Source organism: Mauremys mutica, chromosome 11, assembly GCF_020497125.1.
Source record: "Mauremys mutica isolate MM-2020 ecotype Southern chromosome 11, ASM2049712v1, whole genome shotgun sequence".
NCBI lineage: Eukaryota > Metazoa > Chordata > Testudines > Geoemydidae > Mauremys > Mauremys mutica.
Genome location: NC_059082.1, coordinates 6,146,401 through 6,155,650, shown reverse-complemented (window position 1 = coordinate 6,155,650; position 9,250 = coordinate 6,146,401). Strand labels below are relative to the sequence as shown.

Genomic DNA, 9,250 nt, shown 5'->3' with positions numbered 1-9,250 from the left:
GTTTAAGTGCAGGGGGCTGGAACCTTGTCCAGGAATGTCAAAACTGCACTATTTGAAGAGCTTCTGCAATTAAGAATGTGTCATCACTGCCTCCAGGTCAGCACAGGGCTCACTTTAAATCTCCTATAAATAGCTTCCCAAGGCAGAGCAAGGCAAATGTTTGGCTCTGGTGAATCTAAGTTTTGCATTCTCTAGGGAAGGCGGAAGATTCTTTAAAGTCCCTCCATCCTTGCACAGGTCTTTGTGGAAAGCTCTTGTGGATATTCACCAGAATGAGCCAAATTTCTTGCTTGAATACCTCAGCAAGGTGCAGAAAGCAGATCTGTGGCTTTCTTCACCACTGAAAGTCCAGGTTTAATTTCTGCTAAAGAGAAAAATGAAGCTCAAACTCAGGCCTGGTCTACACTACACGTTTAAACCGAATTTAGCAGCGTTAAACTGATTTAACCCTGCACCCGTCCACACAATGAGGCCCTTTATATCCATATAAAGGGCTCTTTAAACCGATTTCTGTACTCCTCCCCGATGAGAGGAGTAGCGCTGAAATCGGTATTGCCATGTCGGATTAGGGTTAGTGTGGCCGCAAATCGACGGTATTGGCCTCCGGGTGGTATCCCACAATGCACCATTGTGACCGTTCTGGAAAGCAATCTGAACTCGGATGCACTGGCCAGGTAGACAGGAAAAGCCCCGCGAACCTTTGAATTTCATTTCCTGTTTGCCCAGCGTGGAGCTCTGATCAGCACGGGTGGCGATGCAGTCCCAAATCCAAAAAGAGCTCCAGCATGGACCGTATGGGAGATACTGGATCTGATCGCTGTATGGGGAGACAAATCTGTTCTATCAGAGCTCCATTACAGAAGACGAAATGACAAAGCATTTGAAAAAATCTCCAGGCTATGATAGACAGAGGCCACAGCACAGTGCTGTGTGACAAGCATAACGGAAAGCCAAAGAATCAAATGGACGCTCATGGAGGGAGGGAGGGGGTACTGAGGACTCCAGCTATCCCACAGTCCCCGCAGTCTCTGAAAAGCATTTGCATTCTTGGCTGAGCTCCCAATCCAGGGAAAAAGGGCGCAAAATGATTGTCTGCCGTTGCTTTCACGGAGGAAGGATTGAGTGACGACATTTACCCAGAATCACCCACGACACTGTTTTTGTATTGGGATCGCAACCCAGAATTCCAATGGGCGGGGGAGACTGTGGGAACTATGGGATAGCTACAGGATAGCTACCCACAGTGCAACGCTCCGGAAATCGACGCTAGCCTCGGTACATAGACGCACACCGCCGAATTAATGTGCTTAGTGTGGCCGCGTGCACTCCGACTTTATACAATCTGTTTTACAAAACCGGCTTATGTAAAATTGGAATATCAGATACTAGTGAAACCTCTCTGCATCTTAAATTATTTGAAAAGGGTAGGACACCTAGTGGATTTCTAAGGAATATCTTCAAGAAGGATTATTATCAGCACATTGTCATTTTCCTGGCATAATGAACCATGAATATGTTTGTAGAGGAAGCATAGTAAAATCAGGATCTCAGTTTACTAAATGAATCTAGATACAGCTTCCAATTTACCTTAAGAGGCAGCTACTATTATTACTAGACTGTATTCAAATACTATTACTTTTATTTCACTGTCTTTAAAAAAAGCATTATGGGGAACTGGCTGTATCAGAGGACTGGAATCATGATAGAGAGCTCTTCACCCAAGCAAAACCAATGTTGTCTGGCAGCAATGGACAGTGGTCCCAGCTGATGACTGTTCAATGATCTAAATGTGATGAGTTTGATAGTCTCAGTCTAGTTCTTGGAAGACAGGTGCTTACGTAGCAAGGAATAGCACCGCGCTGGGCACTAATTGCCAACCTTGTTGGCCGTCTCAGCAGCAAGAGCAGGGATTGAATTGGCCGTGGAGTTTAAACTGCTTTCTCAATCCCCTAGAGCCGGTCCCTTCAGATTAAAATCAAGGTGTTTCGGTGGGCAGGATAGAGAAGCTTGTTCTGGTGCTGCCCTTGCTGTTCTTGTCCTGTGGATTGTATTTATACTCAGATAATCTACCTAGATGTCAGTGAAGTGAAACGGGTGTAACTGAGAGCAGAATTTGGCTATTTGTAGACAATAACAAGTGGTACGAAAAGGTGTGGAGCTGAAGCACAAACTTCAGAAATTACTTCTTGACCAATATGCAATCACGGAGCAGCCAGTGCTCTCTTTCAAAATGTGTCTGTGGAGGCAACAGGCCAGGGAAGTTTGTTTGTGGAATCCGGAATGGAGACAGGGAATAGATGATTTCACATCATGACAGACTCACCTCATCAAGCACTGAGTCACCTGGTCATTTGCATTAAATTCCTGTTCCCCACAGAATGAAGAAAGCTTCTCTTCCTTCCCATTTACTTCAACACTGATCTACTTTAACACTGGTCCCAGAGAACTGCTGACTCTTTCTAGACCTTCTCCCTTCTCTTTCTCCAGCAGAGATACACAGATACGTAGAGAGTAGCAAAATTAGGGCTAGTTTTGAAAACATATCTAGGGTAATTTCAGATCTGAGTCCCATGTTATTCAAACTCTGCAGTTTGGGGAGATGAAGGTTGATTTACAGGAAATGACCTGGACAGGGCCCACCTCATTGTCATATGAGCTGTAGAACTAGAAAGTATAGAGTTTAGAGCTGTAATTCAGTTAGCTAAGCTATCGACCGCTTTGCATTTCTATTACGTTCACCAGTGCCAGGGAAAGTGGAACTCCTTGTACACCATAGTCCCTTTAATCTGGTCAGGCCTGTTTAAAAAGGAAGTTTGTTATTTAAGCGGACAGATTTTATATTCAGGAGTTCTTTTTCTGGGTGACATTATGTGAAACTGAAACTGGTGAGGCCTAAAGTGACTCTTCTCTTCTATAATTTAGAGACTTGATTGGAAAGCTGAGTGAATTATCTCTGCATCATTGTAATGACTCATTGCTTGTTAGGAAATTGGAAAGTATTGACTGGATTTCCCCCCTAGGAAATATTTCTCCTCTGAATCAGTAGTGGAGGTTGTGTTGCTTTGCTTTTGTACCTCTTGCCTGTTAACAGGGAAAGCCGGTTGTCCCTTTGATTGGGAAAGTGGGAATTTGGGTCACCAGCCATTCAAGGACAATTTTGAATTATTGTCACTTGCTGATCCAAATCATTCTCTGAACTGCTCATTGTTTGATGGAATTTGCAACACATATACTGGAAATGTAGGGCCAAGTTCAGGCATCTGCCAGAAAACCTGCAACCCAGCAATGGTAGTGCTGGACAGTTGCCAACCTTCATTTTGTTTCCTTCAAATCCCAGGTAGAGACCAATCTGCAGGGTGAAATCATAGCACCATTGAAGTAAGTGGAAAAACTATCATTTAATTTAGTGGGACCAGGATTTCATCCTAGAAGTTAGGGGTAGATGCCTATGTGTTTTTGACTATATATCCGTAACCCATCAATGGTGCCTTGTCGATCTGTGCTCCTTGCAGGTCTCATTTACAAGTCACGGATGTGCACGGCCTAGCTCATAGCTGTAACACTGATACCTACATGCATACATTAATGGTGCTGTTGCAGCATATTTCTGGACTTGTTTTGGTAGCTGGTCTATGAATTTCCAAAACATGGCCATAAATGCACAGTTATAAGTGTGACCTGGTCTCCTTTTCTCCTGCACATAAAACATTCAGGAGCTATGTGACTCTCATGTTTTGTCTGTGCTCTAGCTTTTGGGAATGTGCTGTGTCTCTGCTCACTACAGAAACATGTGCATCTAAAGGAAGAATGGAGAAACTATGATGTGATAATTTGTGTTGTTTTCCTTTGACTGAATTTCATGCTCATGCAAATGAGAAACTAATGGCAGCATAGAGACCAGATTTGCCAATGGACTTCATCCCTGAATTGCTAAATCCTCTGCTATTCCAGTGCTGAGCACATATACATTAGTAGTGTTAATACATTTCATTACCGACATGAAGTATCCCATATAATCCAAACCTGGCTGCCCTCACAGCTACGCCAATACTCCTCATTCTTGGTCTGCAGCATTTCCTGCTATCCCAATCCTGTCTCCAGACAGTTCTGTCAGTGCACCTCTGTCCTGATCTGCAGCACTCTCTGATATTTTAATCTTGCCTATTTACTCCAAGAAGAGAATGATTACAAATTATTTTAATTAGTTTAAATTGGCTTAGCTAAAGATAACTCCTACTACCACTCACGCATGTGGCAATCTGCTCTCACGTTCATCTTAATAGACGTGATTGGCAAAAGCCCTCTATTATAATTTACATTAGGTCAGAACCATACAGAAATATAAAGAACATTATGCTCATTTCAGTTGGATACAGTATCGATTCTTACTTTCTGTTCTAAACTCTTATGTTGTATTACCTTGAGCAACCCCAGAAATAACTGCAGTTAGGTGCAGGATGAAATTACTCTTGTATATAAGTGTCATTAAAATGTTTTTTCTGAAATTTCAACTGATAAATATACTCTATAAAAGCACAGGAAAACAACTAGGTTTTTTGTGTTGCCTTTTTTTTTTTTTTTACAGCTGTGTAACAAAAAGTCATTTGATTTGTGCTATTTCCCCGCCCCTAATAAGATAAAAAAATCTTTTAAAGGGTGAAACTAAGCTTGACAAATTTCAAGTTCACACCTTAGGTACTTTTGCGATGTCTATAGTATCTGAGAGCTTCACACTGTGTAATGTATTTATCCTCACAATACCCCTGTTAGGTAGAGCAGCACTATTATCCCCATTGCACAGAAGAGGAACTGAGCCCTGGTCTATGTTACAGTTAGGTTGACACAAGGCAGCTTAGTCGAGCTAACTCTGTAAGCATCTACACTAAAATGTAGCTCCCACTGACGTAATTTGCCCACCACACTGAGGGCAGGTCTACACTATGGGGTTAAGTCGACCGAAGTTACGCAACTCCAGCTTTGTGAATAACATAGCTGAAGTTGACGTACCTTAGGTCGACTTATTGTGGTGTCTACACCGTGCTGGGTCGATAGGAGAAACTCTCGTGTCAACTTACCTTATGCTTCTCCTTCCGGTGGAGTACCGAAGTCGATGGGAGAGTGATCTGTGGTTGATATAGTGGGTCAACAGTGTCAGTGTAGACACTGTGTTGCTTACATTGACTGTTTGCTGCCTTACAGAAGCCATCCCACAATGCCCCACACTGACAGATTGGTGCAAGCGCTCCTGGTGAGGACACTCACCGCTGAGAGAAGGAGCGTAGTGTGGACATGAAAAAGTGATTTAATTACTGCAGTGGCTATACAGCAAAGTAATTTAGATTGATATAATTTTGTAGTGTGAACATACCCTGAGAAACAGGCGCCAACTCGGTGGGTTCTCCGGGGCTCAAGCACTCACAGTAAAACAGTAGGGGGTGCTCAGCACCCACTAGCCACAGTGTTTCCGGCCCTGGGGCTGCCTGCCGATCAATTGCTCGGTGGCCCCAGGGCTGGCTGCAAATCAGCTGTTTGGCAGGCAGGAGCCACTTGGGGAAGGGGAGCCGGAGAGCAGGGAGCAGGAGGTCGGGGGGCTCAAGGGAGAGGGCAGAGCAGGGATGGGAAGAGGCAGAGTGAGGGCGGAGTCTCAGGGGAAGGGGTGGAGTGGGGGTGCAAAGAGGTAGAGCGGGGGAAGGGCAAAGTGAGGGCAGGGCAGGGATGGAGCACCCACCGGGAAAAATACAAGTCAGAGCTTCTGCCCTGAGACACAGAAAGTAATCTACCCTGCAATAAAAGACCTGAGGTTGACACAGGACAGCTGACTCGTGCACGGGCTATAACATTGCAGTGTAGATGTTGGGGCTCAGGCTGGAGCCTGGACTCTGTGACCCCTGGACAGGAGGGTTTCAGAGCTCAGGTATCTACAATGCAGTTTTCAGACTAGCAGCCTGAATCAGCTGACCTGATCTCGGCGCTATGGGTTTTTATTGCAATGTGGACATATGAAGAGAAACAAAGTGACTTACCCAGGGTCACAGAGCCAGGCTGTGGTAGACCAAGGAATGAAACCCAGATTTCCCGAGTGCCAACCTAGTCCCCTAACCACTAGACCATCCTTCCTCTTTAATAGCTGAACTGCTATTATGTAATTTGTTATTTTATTGCAAATCAATGTCTCTACTCAATCTTTTATTTTCAGTGCTACAGAAAGGTGCACACTGGTGTTATTTTAACAGCATAATGTATTTTTAAACAACAAAAATTATGTTAAAGGGTTTCTTCTTACCCCAACGAACAGTGCTTGACATTCAGAACTCTCCTTAATGCTACTGGGCTACATTTTTATACATGGAGATGAGAACATTCCCCTTAATTATGCAGATGAGTAACCTATCAGTTCCACTGCTGAAAGCAATCCTGTGGAAAAGAAAATTTTTTTAAAGGCTCCAGTTCAATTATATGGCCATGAATATCATTTTAACTCCTCACATCTTGGTCTCAATCCTGTGCCATGGAAGTCAATGGCAAAGCTCTCATTGACTTCCATAGATATGAATTTGATTCCTATAACATAAGCATGTCAGGGATTGCACCCAAGCATGATTGCTTTATGTTAGACTGCCTTTAAACAACACTCATTTTCCCACCAGTATTTTTGAATAAGTGCACAAAGTAGCTTTGCTCACCTGTGTCTTTTCTGATCTCCTGCTAAGAGGGACATTGCGGTACTGGATTTTTATTCTGGGCTTCACATCATGCAGGACATAGGGATTGCCATGTTTTTCCACGTTCAGGGCTGTTTCTCCTTTGGCCCAAACTAATGCTTGAATATCTTTCTCTTCTGCTCCCTCCTGCTAAATGAGTCTTTCAAACCCTCCCTGAATTTATTTGGGCAGTCTCCCTCTGCCAAGCAGAACTTTATGGCCTACTCCTTCCCCCAATAGTTAATTTTTTCAGGAAAAACATACCTCCTAAAGAAGTAAAGATCTTTAAGACTAGAGACAGGCTTGATCCAAATCCTACCCAGCCTTTGAACTGAGGTGATGTGAAGTGGAGCACGCTGACTGTTCTTTCATTTTGCTCCTGAATAGATCTATATTTCTCTAACTCTGTCTGCAGACACAGCATGTTTCCAGAGATCCACACACCCAAGGCTCGATCGTACACGCTTCCCTCTCCAAGCCCCAGCACCATGAGCCTTCTACATACTGGACTGTTTCGCAGTCTGGAATATTAGCTTAGGCCTTTGCTACACGTGCGAGTTGGAGCACATTAAATCAGCCCTGATCGCCCTAACTCCTGAGGTGTCCACATTGGCAAGGCGTGTTTCCCGAGTCCAAATGCAATGTTCCACTGTGGTGAGCACGTCCGTGAATGCCACAAGCAATCTCGTGTCATATGCGTTATGTGTGTTGACATCATCGTGGGACTCCTCACTGTTACTTTGTAGCTTAAGGAGTAACTCGACTGCAATTTGTGATGTGCTGGTGAGACCCATCAGCATATTCCTCAGCAGTTTGGGATCCATTCCCGCAGACCGAAAAGGAAGACAGAGCACACAGTAAAAAAAACGCTGAAAGATGGCGCCAAATGTGGACAGAAGCACAAGAATTGCTGGGATGTGAAGCGATGCATCCCAGGGCATTGGGACAGGACCCAGGATGTCCCGTGGGCCCCCCCCAAGCCATAGCGCCAGAATGGGAAGAGGTGCTCTGTGGGCTAGCTGCCCATAATGCACCACTACCAATGCCACTGCAAGTGCCGCAAATGTGGCCACACCACTGCGCTTGCAGCTGACAGTGTGAACACAGAGACAGCAGCAGGAAAAGCGCTGCCATGAGGGCTGGTTTAACTGCTGGCGCTCTACATCTGCAAATGTAGCCATGCCCTTACCTTCATTGTCCTTGTTGATGTGACAGTTCTGCCAAGTCATCAACATCTCACAGGAGACTCCCACAACTGGAGACCATTTCCTTCAGTTGACTGTTGTACGGAGTGCCATGCTTGGTAATACCTAGAGAGTACAAAATCCATCATGTAAAACTCCTATGCTATGTTGTTCACACCTTGTGGGTGATGAGTTACTTGCATGTAAAGCAGGGTTTCTCAAACAGGGGTCACCACTTGTGTGGGGAAAGCCCCTGGCGGGCCTGGCCGGTGTGTTTACCTGCCCCGTCCGCAGGTCCGGCCGATCACGGCTACCACTGGCCACGGATCGCTGCTCTGGGCCAACGGGAGCTGCTGGAAGTGGCGGCCAGTAAGTCCCTCAGCCAGCGCCCTTCCAGCAGCTCCCATTGGTCCTGCAGCGTGGTCCGGAGCAGCGAACCACGGCCAGTGGGGGCCGCGATCGGCCGAACCTGCGGATGCAGCAGGTAAACACACCGATCCAGCCCGCCAGGGGCTTTCCCTACACAAGCGGTGACCCCTAATTGAGAAACCCGGATGTAAAGCGTCCCTCTGTAGTCATAAGGCCAAAGAAAGTTATGTGAAGGCTGCACATTTTCAACTCAAGCACTTCCCTAATAATACCTGTATTGGAGAGATTCGACCTAGCCTAGGCAAAGGGACTCAAACCCCAACTCAGCTTTGATTTGAACTAACCTCGTTATCTCTAGCTTGCTTCTTGCTTGCATATATAAACCTGCCCCAGGAAATTTCCACTACTTGCATCCGAAGAAGTGGGTATTCACCCACGAAAGCTCACGCTGCAAAACGTCTGTTAGTCTATAAGGTGCCACAGGATTCTTTGCTGCTTTTACAGATCCAGACTAACACGGCTACCCCTCTGATATTTGATTTGCTTGTAACTTTTTTTTGCTTCAGCCCACATTGTGCTATTGCTGAGAGGTCTGCGAGCCTGGCTGAGTCTCCCAGCGGACCTAGCTGTAGGCTGCTCTTTGTAAAGACACTGCTGCATGGTGCCACACATGGTCTCCTTCTGAATATTAACCCACCCCTAACGATACATTAATAATGGTAATAGCAGAACTATACAGCAACTACTAGGATGGAAACAATAACTCCCCAACGCGCTTAGGCTGGGTAAGGGATTCCAAACGGATAATGTATTTTTATTGAAAATAATGATTCTGTCACTCTAAACTCACGGGAAGGGCTGGTGTAAAAACGATCAGGTTCCACCGAGATTTGAACTCGGATCGCTGGATTCAGAGTCCAGAGTGCTAACCATTACACCATGGAACCGCCTTGGCAGTGAGGAGCCCAGGCGGCCTGTCAGCCTTGCTGCGGGCGG

General features: G+C 45.5%; 1 non-coding gene across 1 annotated transcript; it reads right to left on the bottom strand.

Annotated features, from left to right (window-relative positions):
* Positions 1 to 9,129: 9,129 nt before the first annotated feature.
* Positions 9,130 to 9,201, bottom strand: TRNAQ-CUG. Its single transcript has one exon. It is a non-coding gene; the product is annotated as a tRNA-Gln (tRNA).
* Between the last annotated feature and the right edge of the window lie 49 nt (positions 9,202 to 9,250).